Genomic DNA, 23,549 nt, shown 5'->3' with positions numbered 1-23,549 from the left:
GGCAGGGGAAGAGAGAGTTGACTTGGAAAAAAGGAGGGATGGATTGCTTGTACTTGAGGTATGGAGTGTACTTGACTTGATTGATTGATTGATTGATGGGACATGTTATAGAGATTCCCTCAAAATTCACAACGCATGGTGTTTTCCTCAAAATGAACCCAAGCCCACAACTCCTAGCCTGGGTATCGGATCGGTGCGCGAGTCGCGGTGTTGGAACCGCGGCGACGACGCGATCGCTAAGATACAAGTTTTAGATCGAGCCAACTTTGGTATATAGGTATCAGCTTAGGATCATGCGCAAACGTCGGATACAGGTTGAGGGTTACCAGAATTCGATCGGGAGGACCTCGGAAGCCCACGGAATGGTACGGTCTAGGATACGAGTCTTACAACTCATTCTTTAGATATTGCCCTAAAATGATCTCTCCAAATGGATGGAAGGGGTGGATACAAAACATACATCATGGTGGGGCCCAAAAATGAGATGTATATAAATCTCAGGTGGACCACACCACATGAAAACAATAGTGATTGGATATCCATCATTAAAATCCTCTTAAGGCCCACTGTACTGTTTATTTGACATCCAATCTGTTTATTAGGTCATACAGGCCTAGATGAAGGGGAAAAACAAAAATCATCTCAATCTAAAACTTTTATGGCCCGCCAAATGTTTTTAATGGTTGACACTCATTCAACACTATTTCCTGTAATGTAGTCCATTTCAGATTGGGATATACCTCATTTTTGGTCGCATGCTGTACGATGATCTTTAAAAATAGATGGATGACATGGATTAAACACATACATCTTGGTGGGGCCCACAGAGCACCAACCACCAGCCATTGGATGGTGTTAGGGGGAGTAGCCAATCCGTTCCCCTTATCTATGGCATGGTCCATTTAATCTTTAGATATGATTCATTTTTTGGATAATTCTCTAAAACGATCTCGAAAAATGTATGAACGATGTGGGTTAATCCCAAATTTTCGGTAAATCCAAAACTCAAGTGGACCATGCCACACGAAACAATGTGGAATAATGATTTCCACCATTGATACCTTCCTTAGGCCCACAGTAATGTTTATTTGCCATCCAACCTGTTCATAATATCAAAAATATATGAATGAAGAGAAAACACAAGCATCAGCTTGATCTAAAACTTTTATGGCCTCCAAGAATTTTTCAATGGTAGAGGTAAAATCACACTATTTCATGTGGTGTGGTCCACTTGAGCTTTGGATATGCTTCCTTTTTGTTCTTTAAACCTCAAATTATTTATTAACATGGATGAACGGAGTGGATAAAATAAATAAATAATGGTGGACCCCACAGAGTTTACTCTGGTAAGGGTAAAGAGTAACTCACCAAAATGTAGTGGAGAGGGGTTTCCTTAAAACATTCATAATCATATATTGGGCTTGCCTAAATGTGATTCACATATCTAACCCACTCATTATGTGTGTCCCACTTGGATGAGGGGTCAGAGCAAGTTTTAGCCATATCCAAAACTCATGTAGGCCTGTAAGACCTGACCCGAGTTCATATGTGTGCATGTGTATGTGTGAGTATGCATTTCGTTCATCTTGGTCTCGCGATCCAACCGGTCGAATTCCAGAGACCCGTGACTTTTGGTTAGCGTTTGCAGTTTTCTTTGAGTTCGGTCACGTAGACCCGACCCGGATCGATCCAAATTTAGTGCCATAGGGACCGTATCATCACCGCAGTTCTATCGCCGCGTCTCGTGCGGCAATTCGAGTTGTAGATCATGAGATGTAGGTCGTGCTTGTTTTGGACCGTAGATCACGATTTGTGGGGCCCACCTAGGGTTGCATGAAATTCCATGCATTCTTGCATTATACTAGGGGTCATGATTAGCCTAGCTAGGATAGGCTAGGGTCCCCTAGGTAGCTAGGTCCTCTACTTAGCCCTCCCATCATTAGTTACCTTATCTAGGTGGCCACCTTTTTGCTTCTCCCATGCTAGCAAGCCTCTTTTTCTCTAACCAAGGTATGAAAATCTGACCTCTCCCTCTTCTCTAAGGAGAGAAGAAATCATTACCCCTCTTTTCTAGCAACCCAATGATGAGTTTTGGTAAAAACCCCTTTCTCTAGCAATTCTTCCCTCCATTCCTTCCATTCTCTCCTCCTCATCTCTCTCTTTCTCCCTCACTAGAAACCTTGGACATCCCACTCTTTGGCTAGAATCCAGCCCTCCTTCCACCCAAAAACCCCATCATCCAACCCTCTCTTATAGATCTAAGCTTTTGAATCTTGTACTTGGGAGCTTGAAGAATCTCTTGGTGGTGGTACTTTGAAGATTATTTAGGTGGGTGCTTCTCTAGGATGTAAATCTGATTTCTATAGTGTAGATCTTTTCTTTTCTTCATGAGGGAAGTGTAGGACCCACCAATTAATGGTAGAGATCCCACACGTTCCCATAGGTGTGGCCGAATGGCCTACCTTATGCATGCATGTCCCATGCATGGGGTCTTCCTTTATGGACTTCCAACATGGTAGTTTTCTTTGATTTAATAGCATGATAGGTCATCTAGACCCTAGATTCATGGTGGGAATAGTATCACAACCATCCGTTTTGGTCATATGCCATGCATGTGATAAATCTATGTTGTAATAGTAATCAATGTATGATGTGTGGTGTGATTGATGAAGGGGAGGGCCTCAAGGTGGCGGAGCCCCTTCTCTTGTGGCCGATCCTTTACTTTTCTTTGATATTAGCATTTTGATCATGTGTGTGTGGCCCACCTTATGGGCCAACAAAATCCAGACCATCCATGGAGGTTGGACGTCTATGGTGGTCCATCCTTAGACATATGGCCCCAAAATCCATCTAAATGGGGCACATGCAAGGGGTTTTTGATGATGGGGAAGGACTGGATATTTTTGGAGCCCATTAGGGTGGTCCACAACATAATTTTTGGGGGTTGAATCTGTAAGTGCTATAGTTTATATCCCTGTTTGTTGTCAAATTTGTGGTGCCAAAATCACTGTTATGTTATATATAACCTGCTTAAGTGAAGCTCTCTCAAGGATCAACATACATGAACAAGCTAAGCTCACATCAAGCAAAGCTCTCAAGTACAAGACTCAAGATTTTGAATGAAAGAACTGATCACAAGACAAGACTCTTGAATGCAAGAACTGCTCACAAGACTCAAGCTGAAAAGAAAAAGAAAGTACAAGGCAAGACTCAAGCTGAACTCAAGACTCAAGTTGAAAGTCAAGCTGAACTCAAGACTCAAGCTGAAACTCAAGCCACTTTCATGATTGAGCTACTTCAAGGTTTAGTCTACATCAAGACTTCAAGGCTCATTCTTCATGGTCTCTTGTTTCAATGTCCATACTTCATGATTGAGGTTTGTTTGACCATAGGATGGATGACCTTAGAAGTAGGTCATTTCGGATACATAAGCCGAATGTTTTTTTTCATGTGATTGAGTACATTCTTCGACTAGTCCTAGGCCTTCTCCGACTAGTCCTAGACTTGCTTCGACCAATCTAAACATTTCCTGGATCGATCGTAAGTTTGTTACAAATTACGGATAAAACTGTTAGCCTTCGACTAGTCCAGGAATGCATTCGACCGATCGTAGGAAGGCAGTGTTTACGCATCTTCGACGATCGTAGAATCTACGACTCGAAGTCCAGCAACCTTTGCGGGACCTACGACCGGTCGAAGGAAACCTACGACCCGTCGTAGGAGGGCACGACCAGTCGTAGGACGGTCTGCGCTTATCCCGCCTAATCTTTCAAATATACGTTATGGCTTCGACTAGTCGAAGAGCACTCTAGACCGATCGAAGACCTGATCTTCTCACCTATAAATAGAGCACGAATCTCGAAGAAATCATCGATTTAATTATAGTATTCAAGCCAATCTTCGTCGAACTTGAGAGATAATTTTGTGCTCCATCTAAGCTAAGTGTGCTTATTTAATATCTTCTTTCCTTAGCTTTATTTTAATTGATTTTGTTTCCTATATTCATCTGATTTGAAAAGAGGAATTGTTATTCCCTTTCTTTGGAATCAAAATCAATTAAGGCAAGCCCTATTTGGTTTAATTTAAAATCTATTAGAACTAGAACCATTGTAATCAAGACTTGGACATTGAACTTGGACATTCAATCATCTACTTTGATTTGGTTCTACCGGCTACTAAACGAAGAAGATATTCGGGTATTTTACATATTATAAATTCCTTTCTATTATTTTGGTTTCTTTCAAGATTTGCGGAAAAATCTTGTTATATTGGTTATCCGAGGAAAGCCAGGAAAACTCGAAGTGGGGTTTTTAATTGTGTAAGCCCACATACAAAGACACAATTGTAAGGGTTTTGGGTGAACCTGGGAAAACCTATCTTTAGTGAACGCTAATATCCCCTGTGTGAGGATATTAGGAGTGGAGTAGCTTTTTGTGTGGCTGTTGGATAACGGTTGGTGAACACACAGGCGAACCACTATAAATCCTTTGAGTTGTGGTTGATTGATTTATTCTTTTAATTGTTTTTATTCTTTCTGTGGGATGTATGTATGGTGGTGAATGTTGTAATTATTTCAAGCTTTGTGAGAATGTTGTAATAGCTTAGAATTTACTTTCTGCTATTCCTTTATAAGCTTGTTTCAATTTCATTTTGAAAGTTGTTCAGCAAGGTTGCCTGCCATTTTTATGGTGTATGGCTGTCCCTAGAACAATACATCTTTAATTACAAGTTATTTCAATTCGTTCATATTTGTTTTTGTATTCCTCTTCGATTTGAGACTTGATACAAAGACCTTTCTAGAAATAAGGTTGTCCTACCATAAACTCTGTTTTGGTGTAAGGTTGTCCTTAGAATAACATTTGTATCAACCTCTCAAAATCTGAATTTTGAGGTTGTTTTACTTTCCTGCATTATTATTTAATTTGGCTATCATTTTCTTTATTATTCCGCTGTTAGAAGTTGTGATTTGGCAGTGTCCTATTCACCTCCCCTCTAGGACATATAGCTTGGCCTTTTCAAGTGGTATCAAAGCCTAATAGCTCCTTTTAATTCTTGGATTTAATTCCTGAGCTAACGATTTAAGCTATGTAAGATGTCAAATTTTGATAGCCTTTCGGTCACTAGGCCTCCACCCTTTGATGGCTCCAACTATGCTTATTGGAAAGCCGGAATGAGGATCTTCCTCAAATCAATGGATGAAAATGTGTGGCAAGCCACAGTGACTGAATGGAATCCTCCTATTATGGAAGTTATTGGGGTTGATGGTTCAAAGTCTATGAAAACCACACCATATTACCAATGGACCACCCTTCAGAAAAGTGAGAGTAGTGCAAATGCTAAAGCACTAAATGCAATTACTTGCGCACTATCACCGGATGAGTTCAAAAGAATCATTTCTTGTGATCGCAAAGCAAGCTTGGGATGTATTAGAAATGACACACGAGGGTACTACAATTGTCAAAAATCTAAAGTCCAACTCCTCATAACCAGATTTGAAGAAATTCATATGGAGGAAAATGAAATGTTTATGGACTTCTACACTAGATTGAATGACATTGTAAACTCAATGTGGGGTCTTGGCGATAAAATCCCAGAAAGTAAAGTGTGTGCAAAAATACTACGCTCACTTCCTAAACGGTTCAATTCTAAAGTAACCGCAATCCAGGAACTTCGTGATACGGATAATATGAGGGTTGAAGAACTAGTTGGTTCTCTACAAACCTACGAGTTAAACTTTAAAGCTCCTAAAGGTAAATCTATCGCACTAAAATCTTCTAAATGTAGTTCAGAAGAAAATTCTGATTCAGAAGATGACATGGCTCTTTTAGCTAAAAAATTTTACAAAATTTTCAAAAGCAAGAAAAGAGTTGATTTTCAAAAATCAAATGACAAAAAGAAGTTTAGACCCAAATCTCGAAAATCCTTGAAAGATAGTCAATGTTACAACTGTCTAGAATATGGGCACTTAGCAAATAGATGTCCTAAAAGGGACAAACCCAACAAGAAGGGTATGTTGGCTACATGGGATGAATCATCTGATTATGAAGGTACTTCTGAATCAGAAGATTCTGAAACTGAGTCGGGTAATGAGGTCAAAGCTCTTATGACTCTAGCCAAATTCACATTTTCAGATAATGACTCAACAAGTGAAGAAAATCTGAATAGTGAATGTGAAAATGAAGATGATCTTCAAGATGCTTACAATGCCCTATATAAGGAAAGTTGTAAAATTGCTGTCAAACTTAAACTTCAAAAAGAAAAGTTTTCTAAACTCAAAAATTGTTTTGAATCGCTTGTCTTAGAAAAATCACAAATTTCCAGATAATTTTGAAAAATCAAAATGCGATTTGGAATTTAAAAACTCTCAAATTGTTGATTTAAAATCTGAAATTGAGAAACTTAAAACTGAAGTATCTTCTCTTCTGAGTTTAAAGGACACATGGAAATATGCCCAAGGTGATCCAAAGTTAGAAAAATTGTTATCCGGATCAAGAAAATGTGGCGATCGATCCGGGTTGGGCTATGATAAAAATCAACCTCCTAAACAAAAGTATACTCCTCCTATGTTTGTTAAAGGAGAGTCCTCAAACTCAAAAGGGAAAAGTACTTATCAAGATTTTTCTAAAAATTCAAAAACTTTTCAAAAACCTAGAAACAGTCATATCAACTTTAATCAGAATCGAAATCCACTAGCTGAAAAGATAGTTGATTTACTCAAGGAGCTATTAAAATCTAACTCTATAGGTCATTCCTACAAATATACACAAAAGAAGACCAACTATGTTCCTAAACCCAAAACAGTTATGAAATGGGTTCCTAAAGTCACCTGCTTGGTTGCTCACACCGCTTTCAAAGCAACAAGTCATTCAAAGTGGTACCTAGACAGTGGATGCTCCAGGCATATGACAGGTGACAAAGCCTTATTCACCGATCTGAAAGATATGACTGATGGTTCAGTCACATTTGGTGATGGAAGCAACTGTAAGATAATAGGCCAAGGTACGGTTCAACTTTTTAATCTTCCTGTGTTTAAAAATGTTTTATATGTTGAAGGCCTAAAGCACAACTTGCTTAGTATATCACAAATATGTGATAATAACCATAATGTTCGGTTTTCTAATCAAAGCTGTGAGATATTAAATAATAAGGGTTCTGTAATATTAACTGGACATAGAACGTCTGAAAATTGCTATATTATTAGTGAATCCAGCTCATCTAATCAAACATGTTACATGGTCCATACAGACGAGACTGATTTATGGCACAAACGTCTTGGACATGTACATTATCGAAATTTATATCGATTGAGCAAACGAGAACTTGTAAGAGGTTTACCCAAACTTCAGAAATTAGATAAAATATGTGGTGAGTGCCAGATAGGCAAACAAACAAAGAACTCACACAAAAAGGTGAATTCAAATACCACATCAAGACCACTCGAACTTCTCCACATGGATCTGATAGGACCTACCAGAACGGAAAGTCATGGTGGTAAAAAGTATATCCTGGTAATAGTTGATGACTTTACCAGATTCACTTGGGTAGTCTTCTTAAAGGATAAATCTGAAATCCTTGAAGAAGTAGGAAAAGTTCTCAAAAGGATTCAAACTGAAAAATCTTCTCAAATCAGTAAAATTCGTAGTGATCGTGGATCTGAATTTGAGAATAGCAATTTTGAGAAGTTCTGTACCGACCAAAGAATATTACATGAATTCTCTGCTCCCAAAACTCCACAACAAAATGGAATTGTAGAAAGAAAGAATAGGGTGCTTCAAGAAATGGTTAACGTCATGTTGAATAGCATGAAGCTCTCTAAAAATCTTTGGGCTGAAGCAGTCAACACACCTTCCTATCTTATCACCCGCCTCTACACTAGCAAAGATAATAATAAAACGGCTTACGAATTGTGGTTCAATAAAAAGCCTACTGTTAAATACTTTCGAGTTTTTGGCAGCAAGTGCTATATTTTACGTGATCGTGAAAATTTGATACGAAGAGTGATGAAGGTATTTTTCTAGGATATTCTTTAAACAGTCGAGCTTATAGAGTTCTGAACAAAAGGACTGGTCTGATTCAAGAATCCATTAATGTTGTCATTGATGATCATTTAAACACACCAACTTCTAATTCAGATAATGATGAAGTACTAATCATTGATAAACCGATACTTCATCGAATCAGACTGATTCTGAGTTGAGGGCTGTTAAAGATCATCCAACCACACAAATTCTTGGAAACCCTCTCACCGGTGTTCGCACCGTAGACAACTTGAGGATATATGTAATTATGTATGTTTTACATCCCAAATTGAACCATCTAACGTAAAAGAAGCGCTTACTAATGAGAGCTGGATTGTTGCGATGCAAGATGAACTCAACCAATTCATAAGAAATGATGTTTGGTATCTCGTACCAAGACCTAAAGATAAACACATCATTGGAACAAAATGGATTTTCAAAAATAAGTCGATGAATGTGGAAATATAATTAGAAACAAGGCTAGACTGGTGGTACAAGGTTATACTCAAATTGAAGAGATTGATTTCGATGAAACCTTTGCACCAGAGCACGTCTTGAATCTATCGGACTATTTATATCCATTGCATGTTTTAGAAAGATAAAGATCTATCGGATGGATGTGAAAAGTGCTTTTCTAAATGGCGATTTACATGAAGAAGTCTATGTTGAACAGCCAATGGGATTTGAAGATTCCAAAAATACTGATCATGTATATCGGCTTAAAAGGCACTTTATGGATTAAAACAAGCACCTAGGGCATGGTATGAGAAACTAACGAAATTTCTTTTAACTCATAATTTTCAAATGGGATCTATTGATAAAACTCTGTTTGTTAAAAAACAAAATGATCATATCTTAATGGTATAGATTTATGTTGATGATATCATTTATGGATCAACTTATACTGACTTGACTACTGAGTTTGCAGATTTGATGAAATCACGGTTTGAAATGAGCATGGTTGGGGAATTGACTTATTTCCTTGGATTGCAAGTAAAGCAACAACGAAGGAATATTCATTTCTCAATCTAAGTATGCCTTGAATCTAATCAAGAGATTTGGATTTGAAAATGGCAAAAATTTTGATACTCCTATGAGTACTACCGAAACTATCAAAAGACTCTAATGGTAAAAATGTTGACTCAAAACTTTATCGGAGTATGATTGGTAGTTTGTTATATCTAACTTCTAGTAGACCCGATATTTCTTTAAGTGTTGGTATTTGCGCAAGATATCAATCGATCCAAAAGAATCTCACTTGATTCTTTGTCAAGCGAATTATTAGATATGTCGCAATTAGTTAATCTCGGTCTCGGTATCCTCATGAAACCAATGTTCAATTAGTTGGGTACTCGGACTGGGGTGGTAATCTAGATGATAGAAAATCAACCGGTGGTGGTTGTTTTTATTGGAAATTGTCTAGTTTCTGGTTTAGTAAGAAACAAAATTCTATTTCACTTTCAACAGCTGAAGTGAATATTGCAGCTGGTAATGCATGTACACAGCTTGTTTGGATGCAACGAATGCTAAGTGATTATGGAATTAAACAGGATTCTATGTTATTACATTGTGATAATTCCAGTGCGATAAATATTTCAAAAAATCCTATTCAGCATTCTCGTACTAAGCACATTGACATTAGATTTCATTATATAAGGGAATTAGTAGAAGAAAAAGTTATATCTCTAGAATATATTCCTACCGAAAATCAACGAGCTGACATTTTCACAAAACCTCTTGATAAAAGCATGTTCAAAAAGATGAAATTTGATCTTGGCATGTGCATTTTAAATTGATAATTTATGCCTTCTTGTATAATATTGTATATATTTGCTAGATTGTATTTCAATTTTTGTTTAAATTGCAAGATAATTCATGCTATCTCAAATGGTACTCAGATTTGTTTGCCTTCCTTAATCTGTCATTTCATTCTTCAGTTTCGACTTCATCCTGGTCATAGTGACATTCCATTTGCATACTTTATGACTGTATTGGCTACTCATATGTTAGTCGATATGCCTGTTGATGAAGCACCAATCCATCATCTGATCTTCAACAATACAAATATTAATAAGATGAAGTTGGATCTGCTTCCTGAACAAGGTGGTGGTGTTGATGGTGGTTCTGAAGAAGCTGGTGTTGATATTAATATGGATGATATTTTTGAGGAACTGGATTCTGACTCTGCTAATGATCCAGATTTTGTACCATCCGATGTTGATGCACATCTGAGTGCATTAGAAGGTAGAGTTGAGAATATTAATGTTAAGTTGGAGAACATGTCTGTTGCTCATGATTTGCAATTCAAATACATGCGCAAATATCTAAGGCGCTTGAACAAAGGCATGCACCAACTTGATCCTACTATTCCTGCTCCTTCTTCAAGTTCTAATTCTGACTAGTTTCTATGAGACTTTTGGTATGTAATAACTTTATTACTTTGCTCTTGTTTGATTGAGTTTGAGTTGGATTCTATGCTGGATATTTGCTTTTCATGTAATATTTATGCTGGATATCTGTGATGCTATCTTGAGTATCTCTATGACTCTTGTGCTATACTCTATTTCCTCCTCATGTTTACTCTTATTCCTTTATTTAGTTCTCCTTTGTCATCTTGTGACAAAAAGGGGGAGAATGGTTTGTTGTTAATGTGATTGTGGGAGGAGTAGCATTGGTTATGTTACTCAGGGGGAGTGGGGTGTCAAGAAGAATGTATGTTGATTATTGATTTGCATGTATTATCCAGTTGTTTTACTTTTGTTTGGTTATGTGTTTTGTCACTAATTTGACAAAGGGGGAGATTGTAAGTGCTATAGTTTATATCCCTGTTTGTTGTCAAATTTGTGGTGCCAAAATCACTGTTATGTTATATATAACCTGCTTAAGTGAAGCTCTCTCAAGGATCAACATACATGAACAAGCTAAGCTCACATCAAGCAAAGCTCTCAAGTACAAGACTCAAGATTTTGAATGAAAGAACTGATCACAAGACAAGACTCTTGAATGCAAGAACTGCTCACAAGACTCAAGCTGAAAAGAAAAAGAAAGTACAAGGCAAGACTCAAGCTGAACTCAAGACTCAAGTTGAAAGTCAAGCTGAACTCAAGACTCAAGCTGAAACTCAAGCCACTTTCATGATTGAGCTACTTCAAGGTTTAGTCTACATCAAGACTTCAATGCTCATTCTTCATGGTCTCTTGTTTCAATGTCCATACTTCATGATTGAGGTTTGTTTGACCATAGGATGGATGACCTTAGAAGTAGGTCATTTCGGATACATAAGCCGAATGTTTTTTTTCATGTGATTGGTCTGTTCTTCGACCAGGTCCTCTTCGACTAGTCCTAGACTTGCTTCAACTAGTCTTTCCTGGATCGATCGTAAGTTTGTTACAAATTCCGGATAAAATCATAGCCTTCGACTAGTCCAGAAATCCTTCGACCGATCGTAGGAACAGTGTCGACTCTTCGACCAATCGTAGAATCTACGACTCGAAGTCCGAACCTTTGCGGGACCTACGACCGATCGAAGGAAACCTACGACCAATCGTAGGGCTACTACCAGTCGTAGAACGGTCTGCGCTTATCCCGCCTAATCTTTCAAATATTCTGTTATGGCTTCGACTAGTCGAAGAGCACTCTAGACCGGTCAAGAACCGATCTTCTCACCTATAAATAGAGCACGAATCTCGAAGAAATCATCGATTTAATTATAGTATTCAAGCCAATCTTCGTCGAACTTGAGAGATAATTTTGTGCTCCATCTAAGCTAAGTGTGCTTATTTAATATCTTCTTTCCTTAGCTTTATTTTAATTGATTTTGTTTCGGCTATTTCAATCTGATTTGAAAAGAGGAATTGTTATTCCCTTTCTTTGGAATCAAAATCAATTAAGGCAAGCCCTATTTGGTTTAATTTAAAATCTATTAGAACTAGAACCATTGTAATCGAGTCCTGGACATTGAACTTGGACATTCAATTACTTTGATTTGGTTCTACCGGGCTGCTACAACGAAGAAGATATTCAGGTATTTTACATATTGTAAATTCCTTTCTATTATTTTGGTTTTTTTCAAGATTTGCCAGAAAAATCTTGTTATATTAGTTATCTGAGGAAAGCCAGGAAAACTCAGAAGTGGGGGTTTTAATTGTGTAAGCCCACATACAAAGACACAATTGTAAGGGTTTTGGGTGAACCTGGGAAAACCTATCTTTAGTGAACGCTAATATCCCCTGTGTGAGGATATTAGGAGTGGAGTAGCTTTTTGTGTGGCTGTTGGATAACAGTTGGTGAACACACAGGCGAACCACTATAAATCCTTTGAGTTGTGGTTGATTGATTTATTCTTTTAATTGTTTTTATTCTTTTTGTGGGATGTATGTATGGTGGTAAATGTTGTAATTATTTCAAGCTTTGTGAGAATGTTGTAATAGCTTAGAATTTACTTTCTGCTATTCCTTTATAAGCTTGTTTTTCAATTTCATTTTGAAAGTTGTTCCAGCAAGGTTGCCCTGCCATTTTTATGGTGTATGGCTGTCCCTAGAACAATACATCTTTAATTACAAGTTATTTCAATTCAGTTCATATTTGTTTTTGTATTCCTCTTCGATTTGAGACTTGATACAAAAACCTTTCTAGAAATAAGGTTGTCCTACCATAAACTCTGTTTTTGGTGTAAGGTTGTCCTTAGAATAACATTTGTATCAACCTCTCAAAATCTGAATTTTGAGGTTGTTTTACTTTCCTGCATTATTATTTAATTTGGCTATCATTTTCTTTATCATTCCGCTGTTATAAGTTTTTATTTGGCATTGTCCTATTCACCCCCCCTCTAGGACATATAGCTTGGCCTTTTCAGAATCCTTTCTTAAATGATGTTTATATTCAATTTCTTTCAAGTACATATTGTTGTACAAATTTGTCTAAACAGATTTTGGGCCAACTTGAGGCTAGGATTTGGGGCTTTTGGTGGGGAATTGTATACCAAGTGAAATATAATTTTTGAATATGAGTATCCTACCTATAAGCATGCCAAATTTTAACCCCAATTAACCTCATTTGGGTCCCCAAAAGGGTGGGCCAATATGGGTACTTGCTGAATTTTCTACTGTAATTCCAGTAAGGTTGCAATTTAAAAATGTAAAATTATAAAATAGTTTCTGATCAGGTGGAATACTTTTGTGGACCCTACATTGTACTACATATATTATAGAAGGTTTAAATTTAATTTTCCCAATTTTTGGACATCCAGGGCCCACCCCATTGGGTGCTCATTCATGGCCTATCCAGAATTTTACACTTAGCAGAATTTCTGGACAAATTGTAATTTCAAATTTAATTAAAATATTTTTGAGTATTCAAAAACCACTAAAATTTTAAAATGTGTGTTCCACCCATGTTAGGACCTACCTACCAATATTTGGGGCCAACGGACCCCTGTGCATACCGTGGCAAGGGCTGGATCGGCCCACCACGTTGGGACGTCCAAGCCAGACAGATTTTCTGGACAGACTATTTTTCGTAAATTAATTAAATTACTTATACCTATCTAAAAATCATGAAATTATGTGGAGGTGTGACTCACCCATGGAAGTACTACTCTGAAAATTTTTAAAGCCATCGGATCACTTAACCATCAGTGGTGCATCTTGAAGTGGCCCACTAGGCTGGGACGCCTAGGCTGGGGCTTCCAGCCTTGACTGACTATCCAAGCCACTTTGTGGGCCCACCTTAATGTATTTTATATCTCACCATTCATTTATATGGGGTCCATGAGGGACTTGATCATCCTCCCCTTCAGTAGCATCCAAATAGGGCCCATTGGATGAGTTTTTGGGCAAATACCTAGGCCCATAAGATTGCCCACCATGGGACGTCCAGTCCAACAGCATGGCCCATCTGATTTGTGTGTTCAATCTACTCCCATCATCTGGTGTACCTGCCTATGACATGTATGGGTCACCAGGAATTAAAATAAACATATAAATTAATTAATTTCTGAATTTTCAGCAATGCTAGATTGTGGGTGGGCTGGAATTTCAGCAATAGGCCCAAGGTTGCTGCCCATAAATGAATGTTTTGGGGTATCATGGTCCACCAAATTTGGAAATATTATTACACATATCTTGTTTTATTTTTAATTAGATTTTGGGCTTAATTAGTGCATATTTAAGGCCCGCCCATTCCAATTAGGATCTTATTGGATTAGTCTTCATAGTTAATTATTGGGTTTTCTTAGACCCATTGACTTGAAACTTTCTTGATAGGCACCTGACCTTTGGGCCTATATTTAATATACTATTGTGATGGGTTTTATAGGCTAAAATACTCAAGTAGTGGGGCCCTTGCTTGCTCATTAAAATAAACCCATACTTGGGCCGAGATGTGAGGCCCAATTTACTTGTTTTAAATATAAGGATTACCCATACGTTAGAATAATGGGTTGCCCATTAGGCCCACCACAATATGTGGGTTTATGATCTTCATGGTTAGGCCTAAACATTGCCTAGCGGCCCACCATATTGCTTTTGAGTTGGGCTTTGTATGTTTGCCCACTATGCCTATGATTGGTTTAGGCCTTGGGCCTTGATCTATATTTGGTTAGAAGCGGGCTACCTCTTGGGAACCAGTTGATGTTGGATGTCCTCTTAGGTAATCTTAAGGTAGGCCCATGGGTTTCTCTATGGGTGGTTTAAGGCCCACCATAGACTATAGGTCATTTATTTGAGGCTCAATATAGATGTACGTGGAGCCTACCTTAACATATGTTTGGTCCAGGGTGTCCAAGCCTTGGATCGCCCGATCTTGGAGGCACTCTCTGCGCTGGGTTGCTGCTAGACTCATAGTCCAGTAGTAGGCCCACTTGATCTTTTTCATGATGTATACACGCCTTCCATCTGGTGGGCCCCCCTGTGAGTACTGTTGGCCTTCATGAGATCATTCCTACATAGTTGACTAATTTCTGGGCTTTACCAGGTCTAGGAAGTTGAGTGGGTCGAAAGTTTATCAAGGGGCCTTAAATGTACATTGTTATGGCTGAAACTTTATTAGATGTGGGACCCGCCATATTGAGAACTTGCATACATGTTGCATGCATATATTTTACAATCCTTGGATTTAATTAGTGCATTCTTTTGGGTCACCTTTAGTGATCATATGAGGACCTCATCTTAAGATTAGATTTTTGGGACATCCAGTGGGCTTAGAACAGGTAGGGACGTCCCACCTAAGCCTAGCCATACATTGGGCCGACTTCCACCACTTTGATGGACTTGTCTGCTGAGATGAGGATGGTAGCATAAATTGCTAGTTATTGGGCTGATGTAGTGGGGTCAATTTCAACCAAACTTAAACTTATTTTTTGGACTATCCATTGTGTACGCAGGCTGCCCACCAAGTCCAACTTAATGTATGGAATTCTATGGACATTGGGAATTGGGCCTTGGGCCTTAATTTCCTTCTTGGGGCCCATATTGTTGAATGTAGCATTAGATCCTCATTTTTCTTATGACCCATTATGAGGGATATATGTATGTGGCCACCTATTTTTATCTTGATTGTGGGCCATGGGCCTTCTATCCATATAGTTCATGGTTGATATGCCTTTTGGGGAATGGTGGTTAAACGTCTCATTATGGACCCCCTAGGCCCGATAGTATCTGTAAGACTCGTATCCTATACCGTACCATTCCATAAGCTTCTGCGGTCCTCCGGTTCAAATTCTAGCACCCCTCGACCTGTATCCGACATTTGTGCACGATCCTAAGACAAGACTTGCATACCTAAGTCGGCTCGACCCGAAACTTGTACCCTAGTGACCGCGCCATCGCCGCGATTCCAACGCCGTGACTTGCGCACCGATCCGATACCCAAGCTAGAAGATGTGGGCTCGAGTTCATTCTGAAGAAATGCCACACGTGAATTTTAAGAGAATTTCTACAACATGTCCCATCAATCAATCAACCAATCAAGTCAAGTACACTCCATACCACAAGTACCAACACCCATCCCTCCTTTTTCTCTAAGTCAACTCTCTCTCTCTCTCCCTTACCCATCCCTCTTTTTCAAAAATCTCAAATACACCCATACCTCTCCATCTCCTTTCCTTACAACAACCACTCCATCCATTCCTTTAATCCATTATTTCTCTTTCTCTTATTTCTCAAAAAAACTCATTTTCTAAGCAACAAAATTTCAACATCCAAGCTCTCTCCCAAATACTAAGTGTGGCCCACTTTTCTACCACCCAATCTCTCATCCCCACCATTAAAACTCCATCATCCACCATCAAAAGTTGAGCATAGGAGCTAAGGAGGCTAAGGGACCAAGAAGAATGCCGATAGGTGGGTGATCCACCGTTGATTTCAAATTTTAGGGCCCACTTGTTGTGGGACCCACATTGATGTATGCATTGTAGAGAGGGGCCCATAGTGGCGAGGTCCCTCTATCTCACCATTTCTCTCTCTCTCGTCTCTCTCTTTATCTCTCTCCCTCTTTCCTTATTTTTAGTGATGATGTGGCCGTGTGGCCCACCCAGATAGACCCCACCATGAAGTACGTTGCCATCCATCTTCATGGGACCCACCTGATGGATGTGTTTGATTTACACCGTCCAGCCCATTACTAGGTCTGGACAGAAGGAAAACACAAATATCAGAGTGATCCAATCAGGTGAGCCACGTCCATGTGGGACCCACCATGATGCTTATGTTGTATCCAAACTGTCCAGCATCTAGGGACACTGGACGTAGCCTGTAGTGGGTTGTGGTGAACAGTGTAGCGTGAACTGACGGTGGAGTGTGCTAATCAAGCTAGTAAGTAGCTTGATTCAAAAAATTTTAGTGGGCCGCTCATGCAGGCCCCACCTTGATGTATGAATCTAATCCACGCTGTCCATCCTATTTCTTAGCCCATTTTAGGCGTTGAGCCAAAAAATGAAACCAATCTGAATATCTGGTGGGCCATAACGTAGAAAACAGTGTTATGTAGTGTTCAAATTGTTAGGGCCCGCTGAAATATTTCTGTGCATCAAAACACACCCAATATTAGGCTCATTGGACCTGTCTCGAGCTTGAGAACCCCGTGAGTGGATTGGATCACCCTGATGTGGGCCCCACCTATGAAATTCCTTTAAAAAAAATAAAAAAAATTCATCAAACAACAGACGTTGTTGCTGTCAGCGTCCAAAGGATGCTGCAGCAAGCAGCCTCCGCCCTTGGCTGGACGTAGGGTCCATGGGCCCCACTATAGGCCCCACCTTGATGCGTCTTGAACATCAACACCATACATTGATGGGTCCCCTTTATTAACAGGTCACCTCCAAAAAAAATAACCATTCATAACACTTAAGTGGTCCCCACCAACAATTAGCAGGGATTGAACATAGACCATTGAAACCCTTTTTTTTGGGTCCCAGAAGTTTTGGATAAATATAAAATTTGTTTTTCCTCTATATTTAGGTCTGTGTGACCTTATCAACAGATTGGATGGAAGATAGACGTTATGGTGGGCCCCACATGGGACCCACCTTCAAGAGGATTGGCTGGTGTACGTGAACACTAGCTATATAGCTGCTGTACTGACGTCCTAAGCTCTGTGGGTCCCAGCAGCCCCTGCTCCATCATGCCAGCAAGTTTGTGGCCCCATCATGATTTGTGTGGGGCCTACATGATGTATGTATTTTGTATCTGCACCATCCATCTGTGGACGGTGCCATGTGGGCCACACCGTGATGTATCTGATAGCCACGCCGTCCATCTATGTTTTGGACATGTAGGGCCCACTTTGATGACGTGTTGTATATTCACACGTCCTTCCATTTTTCCTTATCGGTGGGTGGGACCCACCCTGATGTATTTATTTCATCCACACCGTCCAATTGTACTGGATGGTGCTCGACAATGTTTGGTTGTGATGAGTTACATAGACAATGTTTGGATGGTGCTGATTTATATAGATAATGTGTAGACTGTAACGCCCTGAAATTCGGGGGTCGAGCATAACTCAGCTCCCGAGTTCCAAAACATCACTTATGCAACATATTTAATGATGGATGTATGTTGTCTGTATTAGTGCATAAAACATGGAATAGATTAAGCCAAATAGCAAATATAATTCAGGGATAAGTGAAGAAAGCAAGCGGAAGACTTATAGAAATATATGTGTACAAGTGCAAATCCCTGAAGTACATATACATACCAGGTCATTCTGACAAGTGTTACTATCAAAATTATAAGTATCAATTTACATCATTTAATTCCCAAAAGAAATCCCAGCATCCCGCGCATCAGAACGAGGCTCACTAGAACCCGTCTAAAAACTGCATAAAAGAGAAAGCAGCCTCATCATCATCCATCTCCCGCTCTGCCTCTGAAGTCGCCTCAACATCTGCAACATCAGCAACTAAGATAGAGTCTGGTGGGTGTTAACACCGCCCCAGAACGTGGGGGTGAGTGATCAACTCAGTGGAACAATAAGGCACAGGTTAACATGTTATCAATTCAGTCAAGCAGTAATGATAAAGCAGAACAATTAAACATCTCCTAAGTACTCTTGTTAATGCAATGATGCATGCAGAATGATGCATGCCCTCATGCGTACACCCTCAGCGTCTTCATCTTACGTTATGCATGACACCACCTCAAAGTGCGCCACATCTACAAAGCACATGCAAATGCGGTGCATGAACATGATTACCAAGTTATTATTAGTCCTTTTCATACAGCAGGATTGGGAAGCTAAAGTACCTTCCTCATATCACCATCTAAACAGTGATCCATACTAGGGTCGTCAGTCCTAGATCATCTCATACGATCATATAGTTTTAGGTCGTTGCAAAGGGCTCGTCACCAATCAATGCACGCCTATCATACCGTCATTACTACACTAAGGCTCGTCATCTCAATGCAGTATCCAGGTATGCTTGAGGTCACTACAAAGGGCTCGTCACCAATCAATGTAGGCCGACAGCGCGAATATAGTGTCCCATACCACCATAATAGGCTCACGAGTTTGGTTGCTCACTGGTCACTACGGGGAGGCTCGTCACCCCAGCGTAGGCCGACAGCTTGACCATGGTGTCCCATACCACCATGTCCGGCTCATGAGTCTTAACGGATCAAGGTACCAAGGTTAATAGGATTTCATTGGTAAGTTCGGTACCCTAGATTTAAGCAGTAGCATCCATACATGGTGAACATACATCAGACAATCGGGTTACTTGACGAACTCGACTAGCACGAGCGCACGTTGGGTTGATCGACATAGAGTGCGCAAACACTCCGCGTGGCCAAACCACTGCCGACAACTCTAATACGACTCGGGTTCATCTAATCACGTCCTACGTGGCGAAAGCAACCTCAGCCACGAACTTATGGCCGATTACCGATTTCCTAGACTAATGCATAGTCCCACACATATTACACTACAATAGATATTCATAACTACAATTTAGAATAGTAATGGAACATCAACTCAAATCATGTAATACGCAAGCATTTGAAGAATATCAACTTAACATAAATGTAAGCATAAGTAATGCTTGAAATTAAATAACAAGGAATGTAACTTGCAGGAAGGAAATCATACACACTAGTGGGAGAGTTGAGAATCGCTCCTCAACGCCCATACTAGGTTGATATATCACACTTTAGATCATTCAGACATTCCTACAAACACTTAGAATACATAATGCAACATACATGACGTATGTTGAAATACACGCATTTGGACAATTCCTTTTACCAAGGAGTTGTCGCACATACATCTACAATAAGTACACGACAAATAATCATGACAATCATATGTTCATATTTTATATGCATACGGTACTTTATACATACACATAGAATACACAAATCTCAATACAACACATGCATATCAGGAACGAAAAGTAAACATGACATTTGGCATGTGAAATCTCATCCATAACAAGAATAAACCATTAACTGGCATTGAAAGCCTTGAAAACCATAACCTATACACTTAAAGTCCGCACCTTAAGCCAGAAAAGAACACTAAACTGATTTCAGACGATATGTCTTCGTCAATGGCGACAGAACAACCTAAGACAAGAATAGAAATGAGATACAACAACACCAAGACTATTCTAAGCTCTAACACAGATTAGGGTTAGGTTAACTTACCCAAAGATGAACTCAGAATCGTCAGAATAACGATTCAAAGTGAAGGTTAAAGGATGAAGAAGAACAGGAAAGAATCTAAGATGATTCACCAACTTCTCTCTCACTTTCTCTCTCTTTTCCTTTCTCTTTCTTAGGTAGGGTTAGGAAATTCGTATGGAAAAGAGAGCTAGGGTTTCAAGGACTATAAATAGGCCTAATATTGATGAAAATAACCCCAGGGCCAAGGTATACTTAAGGTATAACCAAAACCAGCCTCTCACGATCCAACGAAGCACTTCCGGTGGGCCTATAACCACGAAAGGTCAGACTTAAGCTCACTAACCATGGATCTAGGTCAAGCTGAGTTTTCATACCGACCGGCTTTACAGATCAGCCGTGGCGGACCACACTCAATTCAATGATCACAGAATCTCGATCAAGTCCACAAGCACAAGGACATGCCTGGGCCACCTTCCCTGATCAGAGGGTAAAATTGGGTCAGAATCCAACGGTCAGATTGCTTAAAATCATCGCGCAAGCGACACGACTCAGATTTCATAAAATCTTATTTACTTTCTAACCGTTCTCACACTCTTCACTCCGAACTCAATCAAATCGACCCAGAATAACTTCTGGATTTGATTTTTGAGGTGATGACCAAGTCCAACATGGTGACCGCAACAACCTAAGATCATCGCTATCGGACTTTCAACGCGCAGTCCAGGTCTGATCCAGAACTTCCAAAAATTTCCCAAAATAACTCGATTTATCGATGGATTCCAGATTTCAGAGTAACATAGCGCTAACTAATCTACAGGTTTTGAGTCATGGAGATCGAATTTAAAGTGATTGATGCAAATTTCACAAGCAATCGAGTATAGCACTAATTACCCTAAAAACAACTACTAGGGAAAGAATAGCACAAAATTTTCAGGGTCATTACAGGACAGTGCTTTTAGAGTGTCATGTGCCCATAGAATGATAGTGTACAGTGATACATATGTTGCACCTACAACTATTAAAATGATTTTAGATGTAATGCAAACTCCCACATGAGGCCCACCTTGATATATTTATATCCCATCTACGAGGCCCATTAGTGCAGCCCATTAATGCAACCTACTTGATGTGTATGAGGCCCATTAGTGCAACCCATTGATGCAGCCCACTTGTTGTATATGAGGCCCATTGGTGCGGCCCAATGTGTATGTTATCCAGGGCGTTCTTTGGCTGGACTGTTGGTAGGCCCAACTATGATGAGTAGGCCCACTTGCTACATGTGGAAGGCCCACCTGTGATGTATATTTGAGGCCTACCTATTGGCTATTTGAGGCCCACCTATTGGATATTTGAGTCCCAGGTGTTATGTATATGAGGCCCATGGGTTGCGACCCATTATGATGTACTGAGGCTCATGGGTCGTGACCCATTGAAATGTATTTTCAGCCCATGTGACGTGGCCCATTGTGATGTATTTTCAGCCCATTTGGTAAGGCCCAATGAAATGTATTTCCGGCCCATATGGCGTGGCCATTGTGATGTTTTTTATAGCCCATTTAATGAGGCCCATTATGATGTGCATTAGGCCTATGGGTTGTGGCCCGTGTGATGTATCTGAGGTCCATGTACAGGGCCCACCTGTTGTGTATGTAGCCTTATATGAGGCCCACTACGATGTATATTAGGCCCTTGTGTGAGGCCGTGGGCCCACTTTATGTTTGGCTCTATGTGGGCCACTACTTGGGAGCGATGTCAGTTGAATGTCCACATTGATGGGCAATGATAGTTGGATGTTCACATTGTGACCTTCCCTTAGGCCTTGTTAGGCCCATTCTTACCGATTCTGATTTTCAAGGTAGATTGTCGATGCCGTATATTGAGGCCGATTACCGAGGCCGATTGTCGAGGCCCAATGTGATATATATGCGGCCCATATTTGAGGCCCAATGTGATATGATTCAGCCCATGCTTAAAAGCCCAATGTGATGTATATGAGGCTTATGTGATGAGGCACATTATGGTGCATTTGAAGACCAGGTGATGGAGCTCGTTGTGATGTATACTAGCCCCATGTGAGAGGCCCATCATGATGTGTATTAAGCTCATGAGTGAGACCTATGGTGTTGTATATTAGGCTCTTGTATGAGGCCATGGGTCCACTATATGTTAGTCTCTATGTGGGTCATTCCTTGAGAGGCAATGTTGGTTAAATGTCCACATCGTCGAGGCCAATTGTTGAGGCCGGTTATTGATATCGATTATGAGTATGTGACAGCGTAGCATCATGATACATGCCCATATGTATCATCTGCATGTTTATTATGAGATGTGATTAACCATTGCATATGCCATAGTACAGATGGTTTATGGGACTCTCTGATAGGTGGAGTTATCCCACATGAGCGCACGGTATACGTAGGATTGATGCATGATTGGACTACATGACTCATGTATCTTGTATTGTGTGATTGTGATTACTGTATGCCTTAATGACATTAGGGCTGTGACCTCTACAGGCATGTCATGGATAGCTAGATGGGACACCGAAAATGTTTGGTTCAGCATCTGGCACTTTTGATGTCCGTGAGTGAAAGTCCCTAAACCTCCGTGGCCAGGAGATGCCCCAACGTCGAGACCGAGTGGATACATGAGTGCCCGAGTACCAAATACCAGGAGGCTGCATCTCCCATTGTGTCATGGTCAGTTGGGAGGGGGTGTGGCCTTACCCGCCTGAGAGTATGGGGCATAGCTAGGCTGAGTTTGACCAACTCATGAATGGGTCTGTCACTCCCCAAACTCGGAAACCGGGCTCACAAAATTTTCGATCGCCGAATCCGGCGCCGACAGCCTCCGTAGAACCCCATTCTCAGCTCCCAGCGCCCATTCGCCAGGTTTCGATCCTGGGATGCTACAAGGAGGATTTTCAACATCAGTTTGATTCGTAATAAGCATAACCAAAGGCATAACCCACAAACAATAACCAAGAACTCCATCACATTTCCACTATGATCAAAAACTTTACAAGTACAATGAGCATAAAGGGTAATACAATGATGATAGACTAAAAGCTCCAAAAAGATCTGCTACGCGTCCAAGCCTCAGCGTTGCTGCGATCCAACGTCACCTGCACACAACGGTCGTGCATAAGCTTATAGAAAGCTTAGAGGGTGGTGAAAGTGCATGCTCAAGGTGGTAATGCAGTTATGCAGTATCAGAGTAATACGGAACATGCTAATGAATGCCAAGAATACCATAGCCGTACCAAGGCCATGCGGTGCAAAGGGTGATGTCGGCCATACCAAGGCCATGTAATGCAAAATGCAACTCAAGCATACAAATCCTCATCTAAGTCCACATATCGATACAGCTAAAAATCTGGAATATCACCGGGGTCTAGTACACTCCAAGCCAG

The sequence above is a fragment of the Magnolia sinica genome, chromosome 15 (genome assembly GCF_029962835.1).
Source record: "Magnolia sinica isolate HGM2019 chromosome 15, MsV1, whole genome shotgun sequence".
Lineage (NCBI taxonomy): Eukaryota > Viridiplantae > Streptophyta > Magnoliopsida > Magnoliales > Magnoliaceae > Magnolia > Magnolia sinica.
This window is presented reverse-complemented; position numbering follows the sequence as displayed.